General features: G+C 51.8%; 1 protein-coding gene across 3 annotated transcripts in view; it reads right to left on the bottom strand.

Annotated features, from left to right (window-relative positions):
* Positions 1-16,703, bottom strand: part of ACVR2A (activin A receptor type 2A) — an 853,417-nt gene that overhangs the window by 236,208 nt on the left and 600,506 nt on the right. The window lies entirely within an intron of this gene.

Consider the following 16,703-nt stretch of genomic DNA (forward strand, 5'->3'; position numbering starts at 1 on the left):
CTCCTGGTTTCTCTCGGTCCCCGTGTCTCCTTTCTTCGAGGCACGGCGTCTGTTCTTTCCTCCACTCCCGTTCGTTTTCTCCTCTCCTCCTGGGTCTTCCGGCGCCTTGGATTCTTCCTCCCATCCTCCACTTACCTGTGATCTGTGTTTCCTGTGTTCCGTCCGGGATACTGGGCCTCACCACACATACCTGCTCAACTTGTACTGCTGAATTTCTTCGCCATCCACGCCAGTGACTTTCTCCTGCTGCAGTTTCTTCCTCGCCGGCTATTCCACTTCAGAGGTTTCCCGCGGAGTTGGAGAGAGTACATCTTTGTGCCACATACGGGTTTTTTCTGCCAGCTTGGCTTTTTCCCTTGAATTTCGGCTCGCTTCCGGAAAGGGAGCCACAGGTTTGCTGTCTCATCAGCTTTCACTGTGGCTTCCTTCCGTGACAGGCATTTACCACCTAAAAAGGAGAAGGACTACCTAACCAGACGAACCTGCCATCTGAAAGCATCGACTCGAGCAGTTCAGGTGAGGAGAGTGTTGAAACAAGGGGAGAAGGGGGAAGGGGGAATTAAGAGGTCTCAGAAAGGACACCTATACAACAAATGGTGTTTCCAGGCGCCACAAGACAAATTGGGAGGGGGGGGCCGAGAAGAGGGAAAAAAAAACTGCCCTACTAGGTCTTGTGACATTCAGATTGTGCAAGTGCAGAAACAATAAGTGCGCAAAAAAAGGGGGGGCCCAGGAGATGGGCAAGTGCTGGGGGGAGCCACACGGGGGCTAAGTGCAAGGGGGTGTACCGCCAACTAAGTGCGAGGACCAGACTCAGTGTGAGTGCCAGTCAGGGAGGTGGGCCCAGAAAGGCAGTGCTGAAGGGGAAGGGGAGTGCTGGTATGCACTGGTCAAAGAAGGCCCAGTACCTGTAAGACTCAAGGGACCAGGCCGCCAGTCGCACAAGCAGATTAGATGGGTAATTAGAAGGGAAGGGCGAGTGGGAAAGAGGTGGAGAAAAGCAGGGTTTTGAGAAGTGTTCAGAATTTAAGGGATGTTTTTCCAGAGAGAGGCACCTGCCGAAGAGAGATCTACCCCCCCACTCTCTGCTTGGAAAAATGTCTGATCAGCAGAGAGTTGAAGCTAGAGGACCGAAGGGCTCTAGCAGGGTGGTATTTAGGGAGTGTTGGATATAATAGGGTTCCAGGCCCCAGAAGGCCTTGTGGATGATGCAGAGGGTCTTAAATGTTATCCTCGCAGCCACCGGGAGACAGTGGAGAGATTTTAGAGCTGGAGGGAGCCGGTCGCTGGGCTTGAGGCCAATGATGGTAAGTCTTGCAGTCCTATTCTGCCTTAGTTGAAGGGTCAAAGGGAGGAAAGAGGCAAATTAAGGAAGAGGCTGTAACAGTAGTCAAGCCTAGAGAGGACCATAGATCTGGAGACATTGAGTTTCTGGGGGAAGGTAAGGAAGGAGAGAATGCCTCTAGGGAGGTGAAGCTGAAAGTGTGTCTTCTTGGCAAGGTCCATGATGTGAGGGGAGAATGAGAGAGAGGGGTCTAAGAAGACATCAATGTTTTTGGCCTCACAAGATGGTGAGTGGAGATGACCCAAGGAGGGTGGCCGGGGAGAGAGAAACGGGGAGTAGGTGTCTCAGTCCTACTGGCATTAAGAGATTGTTAGCACTGCACCATGCCTGAATAGCAGTCAGGCAATCGGGAATGAGGGAGGGGAGGTAGCGGAGGGAAGTTTGAAGGAGAGCTGCGTGTCGCCGGCATAACACTGGAAATAAGGTGAGAAGTAGGAAATCAAGTGGGCAAGAAGGGCAAGGTAAATGTTGAAAAGCCACAGTGATAGGATAGAGCACTGAGGAACGTAAAAGGTAGAGAGCGAGGTGGAGGACAGGAAAGTGCCCAGTTGCACTCGAGAAGGACATTCATGATAGGAAGGAGGTCAGCCAGTCCAGTGCCAAGCCCATTATGCAGAGGGTATCGTTTTACGAGGATGGAATGATTGACTATGTCAAAGGCAGAGGAAAAATCAAAGAGGACGACGGCAGGAGAGTTGGAATCAAGGTTAGAGAGCAGGTCTTCACGGGTGTTCAGGAGAGCAGTTTCAGTGCCAGTGGATGCTCTGAAGCCAGAGAGATGGTCATGGAAACAACAAATTTGGTGTGGTTGCTCAGTTGGGAGATGCCCAACTTCTAGAGTTTGCCCAGGAAGGGGCTAGTGAAGATAGGGCGATAGTTAGCCGTGCAGGAAGGGTCAGCAGTCAGTTTATTTTTTAGGAGAGGGTGCACAAGGGAATGCTTGAGGGGTAAAGGGAAGGAGCCACTGGCAAAGTAGTGGTTACAGAAATTAGCTGAGGCAGGAGCGAGAGAAGAAACGTTGTCCTTGATAGTTAAGGAGGAGCAGGAGAGCACCTGTTTGGAGGAGACTTTCATAGAGCGGACACCTTTTGAGATCTCATCCGGTGCTAGGGGCAAAGAGTGCGCGAGAGGGGGGAGGCCAAGGAAGGTCTGAGAGCAGGAGGGGTAGTAGGGAGGTGACAGGATGTCATGTGTTTTAGTTGTGAAATGGGAGACCAGTGCAGTATAGAGGGACTGGGAAGGAAGAGGACAGGTGGAGACTGCAGTAGGATTGGCAAGTTCCTTGCAGATTTTAAACAATTCAGCTGTATTTTTGCTGGCTCCAGAGATGTGGGCTTGGATATTGGCTCTCTTCTTGGAGAGGACGGAGAAGCGGTATTGCCTTTGGAGCATGCGACAGGCCAGATTGTCCGTGGATGTGCCTGAACTCTGCCACTTCCGTTCAGCAGCTCTGCACTTTCGTTTCGTTGAGGCGTAGTCAGAATCGTACAAGCTTGCACTTTGAGGCAGGCATCATGCGGATTCTAGTGACAGGGGCAAGGGTATCAAGGGTGTTTGAGATGGAGAGGTGAAGGTTAGCGAGGGCAATGTCAGTGTGAGTCAATAGCAGGAGTAGCAGGGGGGGGATGAAAGTGGTGGCAAAAGCAGCGACTGACACTCGCTTCATCAGTCGAATGACGGAGAAGGAAGCTGGCTGTGCGAAAGGCGGCTCAGCCAGAGAGTCCAGGAGCTCCAGGTAGGAGGAGAGAAGAGCAGGGTCAGAGCAGGAGAGAGGATTAGTGAGCGGGTTAGAGATAGGGATGTCTGCGGAGATGAATGCATCCAAGGTGTGCCCAGCTGAATGGGTCGGACCGTAGTGAAGAATGGTGAGGAGAGAGTTGCAGAGGTCACAGAAGAGTACAGTGGCCACTTCAGGAGAGTCAAGGTGGATGTTAAAGTCACCAAGGAGGAGAAGCTTGGCGGTAGAGATCAGGAGAGAAGAGGTGAGGTCCGCCCATTCAAAAAGGAAAAGGGAGATCAGGCCAGGGGGCCTATAGATGGTGGCGAGAGTAAGCAACAGGGAAGGGGAGACACGAAGCATGAAGACGAGTGTGCTCTAGAACCTTGAAGCATCTCTTGTGCTAGATGGGATTATCAATATTCTCAATTTAAAAAGCAGGGTCAACTGGTAGACATCAGACTGATGCATGCACACACAAACTTGATTACACAGAGGTTTTATATCCCAATATGCGTCATCTAAGACGTCAACCCATGTGGCAAACTGTAAAACCTATCAACCGGGGGTGTTGTTAGGGGAACATATCTACTTATAGAATACATATGGGACAGTACTCCATTGGCTGTCTCTTATCTGAGAGGCACGCCTTTAACTACCCCTAAATACACAGGATGCTTATTATAGTGTACAAAATGGCAGCAGATTCGTCTATATATATATTGTTTAGCAGGTTGCCCCATAGACCCACTGAGTGGTTGGCATTCCCACCCAACCTTGGACTTTCGGCTTGGCTAGCCACACGTAAGAAAAAGAAACCCAGGTGCTTGAGTCACGTCAGATTACTCCCCACTTTCCCCAATTAGTCCATCTCGCATCAATCTGACCATAAACCAAGGTTCCCAGTCTGCAGTTGACCTTCTGGCTTGCTCTGTTCTGGGACATTCACGGGAGTGCAAGCTGATCACCATCTTCATCCACAGCTTAATGAATTGCCCTTGTTTTCGACTTCTGGATCATGTGTGAAGAGACCGCAAATGTGTCCATATCAACCTCCTATTTACAGCTATTTCATTTAATTATGCTGGGTGTCATTGCTCCTCTTGGCATCTAGAGACTTGCTCACTCCATCTTGTAGGATCGTTATCCATTGTTAATTGTCCAATACTTGGCTCTTGCAAATGTTGTCTTCTTTAATCTAAGAGAAATAGGTCTCTTGTCCATGACTTATCCGTCTGCCTCCCTTTGTGCTTTCCTTGAAATAGCATCCTTGATCCCAGGCCATCAGACTCCTATTCGTTTTGCACACAAAGTTAATTCTCCGTCTCCGGGCTCTGCAGCACTGGTCTGTTTCTGAGGTAGCTGAATTGAATCGTTGCGCAGCTGGCATCCATTTTACTATCATGGCCGTCCTTGCCACGTTACATTTTCCTCTATAGCAAGCTTCTATGCATTTCATCTACCTTGCGTTGCTGCTTATTTACACTTATTAGTCAACAGGTTGGTCAGAAACCTGGAGGCAGTAGCTTCCCTGTATTAGCCGCTAACAGGTTGGTCAGAAACCTGGAGGCAGTAGCTTCGCTGTGTTAGCTGCTAAACTGTGGAACACCCTACCACTTAAGAACAGAACCCTCCTTCCACCTTTACAGAAAAAAACTCTAAAGCATGGCTTCTCTCGCAAGAGAATTAAGAATTTCCCTAATCTGCTCATCTCTACCTATCGATATGTAAGAATTAACCTGTAAATTACTTTGAACATTAGCATGACTCTACTTAACTCTCACTGTACTATTGCTTCGGTTGTACACTAAAATCTGTCTGTAACAATGTATCATATGTACCTGTAAGATAAATGTGCCCAGATGCCCCAGGCTCGGTGCTCTATATAAATAAACAAATAAATACATTACTTCAGTATTCTTCGTATATATGATTACTTTATCGTTTCATACACGTTTCTCTTATCACTTCAGTTACATCATTACTCTTCAGTATTTTCATATCGTTTCAGTAGGTCCTCGTATGGTTTGGGTATATTTCACCGAAATGTCTTTAATCGCGGCAAACTGACCAAAAAATGTATTTGTCCGGGTCCCAATTTATATGCACATGCGTTTTCTTTTGTCCACAGCCTCCAAATTTAAGGAAGCAGCGGACACCCCTGCACCCCCAAAATATCAAACATGGGGAGCGGTGGACAACCCCGCTCTCCATGGTTATTTTGCAAAACATGCGACCAAATTGCCCAGAAGGCCAAATTACCCATGCAGAATTCGACCAAATTGGTCATTAGGTCAATTGTTTTAGGTCAAATAAGCTAATACACCTCGTATAGTTTCTTTATGACATCCCTCTGCCCATGTCAGATTTCACTCAGCACTACACGATATCCAGTAGTGCGTGCCGACATCCTTCCACTTCTTCAGTGCAAGGGTACATTCGATACGGTTGTCGGAGTGCATATCGATGTGGCATAGGCATAACACATGGAGTCCCGTACAAGTCTCTTGTCCTGCTGTTCTAGCAGGATGACAGGAATTAGGCATAATGCGTCTACCTGCTCCTCTACACAATGCATTCAAAAGAAGAGTAGGATTGAGTGGGTATGATACGAGCAGGGACCCATTCAGGGAAGATCAGGGACACTCCACCTCCAGTCCAGTTGGGCCTAGGCTAGGAGAGGATCTTAAAGCCCTCAGGAAGAAGAGCAGCGACAGAGCTGTATGGGCGAGGACGTCTAGGTGCAAGTCTTCAAGAAAGAGACAGATGGAGTGTTTAATAGCAGAGCGAGCAATCAGGGTAACTAAGTGAAGCTGGTTTTCACCTTTGGATGTTTTCAGAGAAGGGGTACAGGGTATGGTACGCCTGCTGGTGGTGATGAAGAGGTCAGGGTGGACGGTGAAGGAGGAATGGAAAGAGAAGGCAGGCAGTTAATGCGAGACGAAAGACAATGATCAAGAAGGCGGTTGGGTTAAGAACCCGGGGCCATAACAGTGCCATTGTGATAGACATTATTGATAAAGAGAAAAAGGGAAGTGTGCCAAGAGTGCTTCTCATCTGGTTCCACCATTGATGGGCGAAGAAGAGAAGGGGGGAGACGATTGAGACCATATGGGGAGTCCATAGGTCCGGGGAGCGGGTGACAAAAAGGGTGTCAGTGATAGTCTGTCTGGAGGAAGCATTGACGTATGTGTCAGCGATGGGCAGGCCTGAGTTACACACCAAGAGAGCTTTCTTAAATATTTTCCTTCCAGGCTTCAAGAGGGAGGTAGGATGGGTAATAGAGTAGCAGTTAGAGTAGATAGGGGAGTTGGAGAGCACCATGGGTGAAGTGGGAGAAAATAGACAGAGGAATTGCACAGTGCACAAAGAAGCTTACCAGGCAGCCTAGCAGCCACAGATGCCGAAGGATAGGGGAAGATGATGTCCTAACCAGACTCTTCACGGCTTCCCCGCCAGTCAGGCCCTCCTATAGGCAGGAGAGATGCAAAGAGGACGCAGCAGGTGAAGGCCATAGGATTTTAAGTCTTAGGTAGATAGAATTCCTCACCGGTGAAAGGCCTCAACAGAGGAGAGAGTACTTTGTTGGTAATGCCCAACTGCACAGTACAAACAAGCATCATTTGGAAGTGTGAGATTACAGATAGGAGGCCACCATTATATGGTACTGAGAGAGCTAAGGTGAAGGTCTGCCATAGCAAGCAGAACGGGCTGAGAGCACTAGCAGAAAGGAAATTAAGAGCACACGTTGATGCGATAAGGGTGAGGTGAGGCCCAGAGGAGGCCAATGTATCACCCTTTCATTGCTGCTGATGATCTTGGTGACATCATAAAGTTGAGCAAACAGGCTGAATCAACTGGAACAGCCAGAGAACGAAAAAGCACAGGGGATTAGAGTTAGGGGCGAGATGCGGCCCAGAAGGCGGGCCAAGGTGACTCAACACTTTGTTGATTGTTGTCATGGTGCCGCCATCACAATGTGGAACGGGCTGCATCAGCCAGAGAAGTGAGGATGCACACAAGGGTGAACAAACAGGCGTGATGGTCCCAGAGGTGAATCACCTCTTCGTTGAAGTGTACAAGCGTGGTCGTAATCAAGATGTGGAATGAAGCAAAGCGAAACGGTAGCAGGAAGTGAACAACACATGCGGGTATAGATAGGGCGAAGGAAAAAAGCCCAGGAGAACGGCCCAAAAGAGACACCCCGTTGTTGGTGTTGAAGAAATGGTGCTGCCATCAGAGCACACACAGTGAAGATGAGATGATATCCCTTTGCTGGCGTAATGGAATTGGTGCCTCAATCGGAGCACACGTAGTGAATACAAGTGCGAAGTAGGGGCCAAATGAGTCCCCCTTTCGTTGGTGTTCTAAAATTGGTGCTGCCATCGGAGCACAATGTGGTGAACGCAAGTGGGGGCGAGGTAGAGGCCAATGAGAAATGCCTTTGCTGGTGATTACAGAATAGTGCCGCCATCGGAGCACCCCTTTGTAAATGTAGTAATTGCAGCAAACTCAAAGCTATGCTGCCAACGCTAGTTGCGGAACGGGGTATAGCTACTGCAACTAAGGAAAAGACCAAAACACACGTGGGAGCCGCTGACAGGAGGAGAGAGGCTGCAGCATGGGCGTGCTATCCGCATGGAATACCTTAGGTGCAATGATAAAGAGGATCACAAGCAGGCCTAACTTGAGAGGCAAGGGTAATTGCCTGGCAATCGCCACGAGAAATCCTCAAATGAACAGCAGTGAGCCTGGTTAGCAGCATGGGCAAACAGGCAGGAATACAAATGGATCCACAGGTTGTGTCTGAGGGTAGCAAACTGCATGTCCAACCAACAACCCAACACCAAACACTCTCCATGACGGAGGGAGATTTAGTAGGGCTGGGTCTCCGGCAATAGAGATGAATGAATTAGTCTTAATTACATGAGTCTGTAATGCTTTTTTAAAGCTTTGCAGTTCATTGTTCACCATTGTTGCATTTTTTGGGCCATCAATCATCTACTTTTGCAATCTGTGATCATTCATTTTTGCTGAACACGACACAATACAGTATTCAGGTCTACAGTAAATTACATAATTACGGCTTCATCGTCTGTGCTGAATTGTCACCATTTCAGCTGTGTATGAGCAAGAGACACTGGAGGCGGCCACAGAGACCCAAACCAGCACATCCACCATTCACAAACTCACATTTCTGTACAAATTCTGGAGAATTTGGTGGCGTTTGAAATACATTTTTACTGTTTTTTTTCCAACTCTTTTTATTAGTTTTTCAACAATAAACACAAACACATCAAGACCATTAACGTTGTCAAAGTGTTATTACAATACTTATGAGACTGCCATGTGCCATGTTGCGCTTAGCAAACGTAATTGGTCTTGAGCCCCCCTCCCTATCCCTCCTAAAACACCCCCTATCCTCCCCAAAATCAGTAAGCTTACAGCTCTATATAACACCAAACCCACTCATTGGTATTTCTGAACTGAAAACCCAATAAGTGTGCACACCATCAGATATCCCCCCCCCCCCAACCCCACCAGGTCATGTTTTCCCACCCTACTCGTCCCCGGCCCCCCCCATATACTCCCTATTGGAATGTAGCCCTTCATCATGACTTAATTAGTCTGTGTGTGAGCATAGATCCTAAAAATAGTTCAAGTGACCCCCAAGTATCTGGCCGCCCGGTCCGTTTTCTTCTGCTGCCTGAGGGCCCCGTGTTCCATGTAGCATATTTTGGACAGGAGGGATTCCATTTGGCTAGAGAAAGTGGGCAAGGATCCTTCCATGCCAAGACCAGGGCTTTCTGTGCTGTGAAGAGGATAGTGTGTATGAGACCCCGGATAGTGAGCTCGTTGTGCCAATCTGCATGATGGGTCCCAAATAGCATCTGAAGAGGCGCCCAACCGACCCTAGCCCTATCTATTTTGTGCATTTTGTAGTGTATCTCTTGCCAGAATCCCTTTATGCATGGGCAGGACCATAGCACGTGCCCCATGGTGCTGAGCCCTCCACACCCATGCCAACAGAAGGGAGATTGTATCAGCCCCATTCTAAACAGCTTGCTCGGTGTGTAACAGAGCTGTTGGACTGTACTGTATTGAATATATCTGTTCTTGACGCAGAACGAGACTGCCGGTATGGCTTCAAACACAGACATCCCCCACGCCAGCCTCGCTGTCTAAGTCAGTCTCCCAGAGAGTCGGCAGGGTGTGGTTATGGTCTACATTGTTTGTAATACAAGTGGAATACAATGCCCGAAGCTTGGGAAAAGCATTCAGATTTTGTTCCATTTGTTTCCCCAGCTGTTGGGTCACTTGCCTGGATTCCTCAGTAGTGTGTTTGCGAACAACTGCCAAAATGGACCTATACTGTAGCCATTGGCCTACACCCAGCACAAGTAGCTGCCTAGCCTCTGCGAAAGGAAGGGGGACCCAGTCATCGAAAAAAATCCATGACTCTGACCCAGGGCTAGATTGTATCCTGTATTCAGAGAATGTTTTGGTCTAGTCCGATAACGAGTATCACCATTACACTAATCCAAGCGGGCGCGACACGCACATGCCACCCCTGAGTGGATCTGACTGTGCCACTGGGCGAGGGTGGGACCCACCACTGGGTGATGCCTCATTTCATTAGGGGGGTGCATGAGTGGTATTGTTAGGACCTCCTGCAGTGCCAACTGCTGCATCAACGAGAGCTCTGCTGATCGCCAGCTGGACTGGTCGTTTTGGTCTAGCCACAGTTTGGCCCAACAGACCTGCGCAGCCATGTGGTACGATTTCCAGGCAGGGAGTGCCAACCCGCCGTCTGCTTTGCTTGCCTGCAGGACCTCGAGCTGAATATGTGCTCTATTGCCTCGCCAGATACATTTTGAGATGTGGGAATCCATGTCACAGAACATTGACGGAGGGGGTTGGAGGGGAGGGGGGGGGGGGGGGGGGGGGAAGTGTGGCAAGGGCAGCGTCACGCCTAAATATAATTTTGGGAAGGTATTCATTTTTACTGCGTTGATCCTGCCTGCCTGATAATGAGAGCGGTAGCGTGGCCCACCTGTGGAGATCCTGTTGAAAGAACAAGTTACTTTCCTGTAACTGTTATTCTCCAGCATGGGTCTGGCATGGATTCACATGCTCATGAATATTCCCCGTCGTCAGGCTGGGAATCCTCGGTAAAGAAAAAATCAGTATCAGTTTCATTTCTGATCTGTCTTTCTTGGTAGTAACCAATTACTGGTCTCTGGGTCATACTGCCCCCAGCCAATGACTGCCCTCTCCCTAATCCCTGCCCCTGACAGCCATCCTCAGATTTGGTAGCACGTAAAGTGGCAGTATGACCAAGTGAAGAGCCGCAGAGGGGTAGGAAGGAGGGTACGCATGTGAATCCATGCCAGACCCATGCTGGAGGACAACAGTTACAGGTAAGAAACGTGTTCCTTCTCCAGCATGGGGTCTGGCATGGATTCATAAGCTCATGAATAAAAGAATACATAGCAGTACACAAATGCACAACCACGGGAGGTGGCAACAGGCTCAACATTAAGCATTACATGAAACTCAACATTAAGCATCTCTTCCCTCCTCACCAGGTTCACCTTAAGCGAACAGGTTGCGCAGCACTGCCTGGCCGACTCTGGACTCCTCCCTGGAATCCCAGTCGACGCAGTAGAATCTCGTGAAGGTGTGCGTCGACCTCCACGTAGCAGCCCTGCAGATGTCCAGCAGGGGCACACCAGACAAGAATGCCGTGGTAGCAGCGATCGCTCTGGTCGAATGGGCTCTCGGAGGCTGGGCAACGGTCGGTTTGCCACCCGATGGCAGTGCATGATGCAGCCGGAGAGCCATCTGGAAATGGAAGCCTTTGAGAGAGCCTTCCCTTGGTTCACAGGTCCAAAGTTCACAAACAGCTGTTATTTCTTCCGAAAACTCTTCGTTCGGTCCACGTAGAACTTCTGCGCTCTAGCTACATCCAGCGAGTGCAAAGTCCTCTCGGCCGGCGATGAAGGCGACGGGAAAAAGACTGGTAACACCAAGGGCTCGTTCAGATGGAAGTCCGATGGCACCTTGGGCATGAAGGAGGGGTGCGTCCTCAGCACCACCCTCGTCTCGTGAAAAGTCAAGTACGGAGGCTTGCAGGAAAGGGCCTGAATCTCTCCCAAGCGTTGTGCAGAGGTGATGGCCACAAGGAACGCTGTCTTTCACGACAGGAACTTCAACAGAGCCGAATGAAAGGGCTCGAATGGCGGGCCCATGAGCCTGGTCAGCACCACGTTGAGCTCCCACGCCAGCGCTGGAGCCTACACCGGTGGGAACAAACGGAACAGTCCTTTCATAAACTCCTTCACCAGGCGATGAGACCACAGGGACGACCGTCCTGCAGTTCTGGTGTATCGGGAAATCACTGCCAGATGTATCGTGATGGAAGCGTGAGCTAGTCCAGCTTTGGCCAGCGACAGTAAGTACGGTAGCACTTGAGGGGCTGTAATCCGTAGAGGGTTAATCTTCTGTGCACGGCACCAGACAGAGAACCTCTTCCACTTGTGTCCGTAGCACTGGAGAGTTGAAGACGCCCTGGCCTTTGCAAGAACCTCTCTGCATTCAGCCGGGATATTGTACCCTCCAAACTCTAGTACTGCAGGAGCCAGGCCTGCAAGTTCAGCGACTCCGGGTTGTGATGAAGAATGGCGCCTCCTTCTCTGGAGAGAAGATCTGCGTCCGTCGACAGTTTGACTGGTGGGGACGCTGACAAGTCCAGAAGGTCCGGGAACCATATCTGTCTCGGCCACCTCGGTGCGACGAGGATCATCCTGCACCGGGACCTCTTGAGTTGGTTGATGAGCCTGAGCAGCAATGGGAACGGCGGGAACGCATACAGGAACAGGCCGTCCCAGGGGAACGAGAAAGCATCGCCCATGCTCCTCGGCTGGGGGAACCTGCTGGCAAACCTCTGGTACTTGGAGTTCGTCGCCGTCGCAAACAGGTCGATTTGGGGTTTGCCCCATCGCCGGAAGAGATGATCCACTTGATCCTGGCATAGTTCCCACTCGTGGCACGAGTGCAGCTCCCTGCTGAGTGAGTCGGCAATGGTGTTTTTTTACCCCTGCCAAATGAAAAGGCACCAGAAACATCCCCTGGGCAACGGCCCAGTGCCACAGATCCTGGGCTTCCTTGGACAGGGCTGGGAATCTGGTTCCTCCCTGCTTCCGGGTGTAGAACATCGTGGTGGTGTTGTCGGTGAAGATCCTCACCACCTTGCCCTTGAGGGACGGGAGGAATGACTTGAGGGCCCAGAACACTGCTCGGAGCTCCAGTATGTTGATGTGGAGCGGCCTCTCCTCCGGGAGCCACAGGCCTCTCGCGTGAAGATCTCCGGTGTGCGCTCCCCACCCTTCCAGGGAGGCATCCGTCGTCACCGTCACCTGGTATGCTGGAGTCTGAAAGTCTGTGCCCGCAGCGAGATGCGCGCGGGTGCCCCACCATTGAATTCCATGGCGGAATGCTTCGTTGAGCGAGATTTTGTCCTCGAAGCTGTCCGTCGCTTGCGTCCAACGGGCATCGAGGAACTCCTGCAGAGGACGCATCCGAAGCCTGCACAGGAGCACCAGATAGATGCAAGAGGACATCATCCCGAGAAGGGACTTGATGGACCTCACTCTAGCCACGTCCGTGGCAAGCAGATGCCGTACCTTGCCCAGGATGGCCTGCGTTCTTTCCTCCGACGGCGAGGCCAACTGTGCTACTGTATCGAGCTTGGCTCCCAGAAACAGCGCGACCTGCGACGGAACCAGGTGGGATTTGGGGAAGTTGATGGAGAATCCCATGTCCGTGAGCAGTCGCATGGTCTTTGCTGTGTGTTCTACGGCGAGTTCCCTTGTCCCTGCTCAGATGAGCCAGTCGTCCAGGTAGGGGTAGACGTGGATCCCCTGCAGGCGCAGCCGCGCCGCCACTGGTGCTAGGCACTTGGTGAGCACCCTGGGCGGCGACTTCAATCCAAATGGGCGGGCCTTGGACTACGAACCTGAGAAACTTTCAGTGTCCTTTTAGGATGGGGATGTGAAAGTACGCATCCTCCAAATCCAACAACGATAGGAAGTCGCCTTCCTCCAGCTGGCCCAGCACGTGCACGAGGGTGACCATCCGGAACTTCTGTGCCTAGATGTATTTGTTTAGCCGACGCAAGTCCAGGATGGGACGCCAACCTCTTGTCTTCTTTCTGACGAGGAAGTATCTTGAGTATACTCCGAGCCCCGGAGCCTTTTTGGGACAAGCTCGATGGCTCCTTTATTTGAGCATCGCCCTTACCTCTAACAGTAGTTGAGGGACGTGGTTTTCCTTCCTGGCCATGGGAGGAATTCAGGAGCACTTCTTTAGAAATTCCAAAGTGCCTGTGTGCCAGGGCATCCAGCACCCAACGGTCGGTGGAGATGGACTTCCACACGCTGACAAACCTTGTCAGCCGGCCTTTGACCGGGGTGCTCCGGTGGGGGCCCGACGCGACGGCCGGTTCAGTCTTGCTTGGAAGCAGCCTGGCCTCCCTGGCGACGACGGCGAGATCCACCAAACTTGCCTCATCCCCTGTAGGCTTCTTGCGACGAGGTGCAGGCCGCCTGATGGTAGGTCGAGGAGCCGCCGCCGAATCATTTGGAGGCATTTTGCTTGCCTCCGGAGTTCCAAAAGGGCGGCCGCCGCTGCTGCAGAACTCCTAAGGCCCGAGCTGTCTCCGTGTCGGTCTTGATGGTCTGCAGCGACTCATCCACAGTGTTTCCAAACAGATTGTTCCCGTCAAAGGCCATGTCCAAAACCTTGGCTTGCACCTCCTGGCGGAAATCCGTCGCCTTGAGCCACCCCCGCCGTCTAAGGCAAGCGCTGTTGCCCAACTGGCGGAAACCGGTGTCTGCAATGTCTGTGGCCACAGTTATGGCGTGGTCTGACGCCACCTCCCCCTCCTGTAGGATCGCCAGGGCTTATGCCCTCTTGTCGTCCGGGAGGAAGTCCAACAGGTGGGCGATCTTGTACCACAATTCCCTGTCGTAGTCGGCCACAATCGCGAGGGCATTGGCCGCCTTAATTGTCGTCGCCGCCGACAAGATGACTTGTCGTCCCACGGCATCCAGCTTATTTCCCTCGCTGTCTGCTGGGGAAGTTGAGGATGAAGCCAATGCCCTCCCCCGCTTTCTTCTTGGCCGCCGCTGAGATGACCGAAACCGGGGTCGGCTGCGCCCTAAGGCACAACGGGGCGGCATCGGGGACCCGGAACTTCTTCTCGTACCGTTCCCTCTTGGCAGGTGTCGTGGACAGGTTCTTGAGGAGGGCAAGTCCCTCGTCCCAGATGTCATCCAGCAAAGGCACCGCGAGGACCGTCTTCCTTTTGGCCTTGCGCCATTGGTAGAGGAAGCCTTCCTTCTTCTCCTCAGGGCAGAGTTGAAAAAGCTTGGATGCCCTGGCAATCATGGCGTGGAAGGAGCCAATCTCGTCGGGCGGGGATGCCCGAGTAATCGGAGACAGGAGGCCAGTCCCGTCGTCACCACCGTCGTGGCCATGTCCGATGTCCGATCCCGTGTCGTACCTCGGGATCGGGGAAGGTGCCAAAGGCTGAGAAGGCCATGAGGGCTGAAGGGGCACTGGATGAATTCTCCTCTTGTTCGGAGGGCTTCCCGACGGACCCGGTACAGCTGGGTTGTCCGTCGGGGGTAGGGGCAGTCTCGTCCTTATCTCTGTGCAGAAGGCTTGGATTGCCGTCAAAATGGCCACCGAGTTGTCCTGAGGCTCGGGTTGCGACTGGCGTGCCGGGAGCGACTGTTCCTCCACGGGAACCTTGTCGTCGTTGCCACCCTCGCTCTCGTCGTCCCCCTCCTCGGGATTCCTCCCGTGGGGCGGGGCCTCTTCCAAATTCTCGGTCAGTTCCTCCTCAGAGGTTGTGTCCGTGTCGGCCACCGCCCCCCCCTTTTTACTACTGGGGTCTTCACAGGGGTCTTCTCGATGGGCCTAAAAAAGGATTCCATCTGCGGAGGCAGGGAAACTCTGGGCCCTGAGGTCGCCTCCACTGGAATAGCCTCCACAGTCATCGCCAGGGCCGCAGCGACTCCCTCAATAGAGGCCTTAGCCGGGTGGATCAAGGCCTTCACCACCTTGGGCGCGCTTGAGGCCTTCACCTTAGGGGGAGGGTCACCGCCTCGCTCCCCCTCGGCCGGTTCCTCCGAGATCGACCGGGGCCTCTCCAGAAGCTTAGCTTGGTTCTCGGATTTTCTCTTCCCCGAGCCAGAGCGTTGGCTCGCGGTTGATGGTGTCGGTGAAGGTGCACCCTGCCTGGCAGCCGAGGAGCCCAACCGTTTGGCGCTCCCGGTGCCCGCGGACTTGCGGTGCTTTGCCTTCTGTTGGGCCCCCGTTGCCGGGGCGCCCTGACAGGACTTGGAAGACCGCTCGGACTACTTCTTCTCACCTGCTGGGCTCTTGCCTTCCAGCCAGTGGAGAGACGGGTCCCGCGATCCCTCATCGTCCGATCCGACATGTTAAAGCAAAACGCACAGTCCTTCTCCACGTGCGTTTTGTCCTCGTGGAGGCAGTAAAGGCATTTCGAATGCTCGTCCTCCTTGAACACATTTTGTAGGTTGCATCCAGGGCAGATCCTGAACAGTTTGCCAGGAGTCGAGCTTCCCTTCTCCTAGGCCATGTTCTTCTTGTCCACGAGATATGCCTCAGAAACTTCTGGAATCCAAGAAGCGTAACTCGATGAAAACTTCACCCTTGAGGGGCATAGATAAATCCAAAACTGGTCCCCGTTGATCGGAAGTAGAAACAGTGGAGCTTGAGGCTCGATTAAACCGAAAAATGAGATAAATCTCTTTGAATAAGCGCAAAACGCAGTAAAAGCTCGAGAGCTATAGCACAAGGACTCCCAACACTTGAGCGTGTGGTAAAAATCTGAGGATGGCTGCCAGGGGCGGGGCTTAGGAAGAGGGCAGTCCTTGGCTGGGGGCAGTATGACCCAGAGACCAGTGATTGGTGACTACTAAGAAAGACAGATCAGAAACGAAACTAATACTGATACTGATTTTTTCTTTACCGAGGATTCCCAGTCTGACGACGGGAAATATTCATGAGTATGTGAATCCATGCCAGACCCCATGCTGGAGAATCCTATTTATAGTCGGTGGGTAATTAAGCTCAATTATATCCTGCCATTTGGGGCAGATCTTAATGCCCAGATAGGTGAAGCTCCTGAGTTGGAGCTTGAAGGGTGCAACACTGCCAGTGTCCCAAGGGATATCGGGTTGCAGCAGCATAAATTCTGATTTTGCCCAATTGATGACATAGCCTGCGATGGGACCTAGAACCTGGAGCAGCTTTCGTAGCGTAGGGAGGGACCTCTTATAGTCGCTGACATAAACTAACAAGTCATCAGCATATGGGAATACTCTGTTGGACGTTTGATGCCTGTCCACCCAGGGTCAGCGCGCAGCTTGGCTGCTAGTGGCTCAATGGTGAGTGCACTGGCGGGTGCCCGAGTGAAGGGAGGGGAGGTGAATCCGTTGGTGGTTACGGTCGCAGCGGGGTTCTTATACAAGAGACGCACCAAATTGATATAGGCAGTGGGAAATCCCAATTGGACTAAAACCTGAGAAACAAACGTCTTTTCGGCGT

The sequence above is a fragment of the Ambystoma mexicanum genome, chromosome 9 (assembly GCF_040938575.1).
Source record: "Ambystoma mexicanum isolate Mex_15411 chromosome 9, UKY_AmexF1_1, whole genome shotgun sequence".
Lineage (NCBI taxonomy): Eukaryota > Metazoa > Chordata > Amphibia > Caudata > Ambystomatidae > Ambystoma > Ambystoma mexicanum.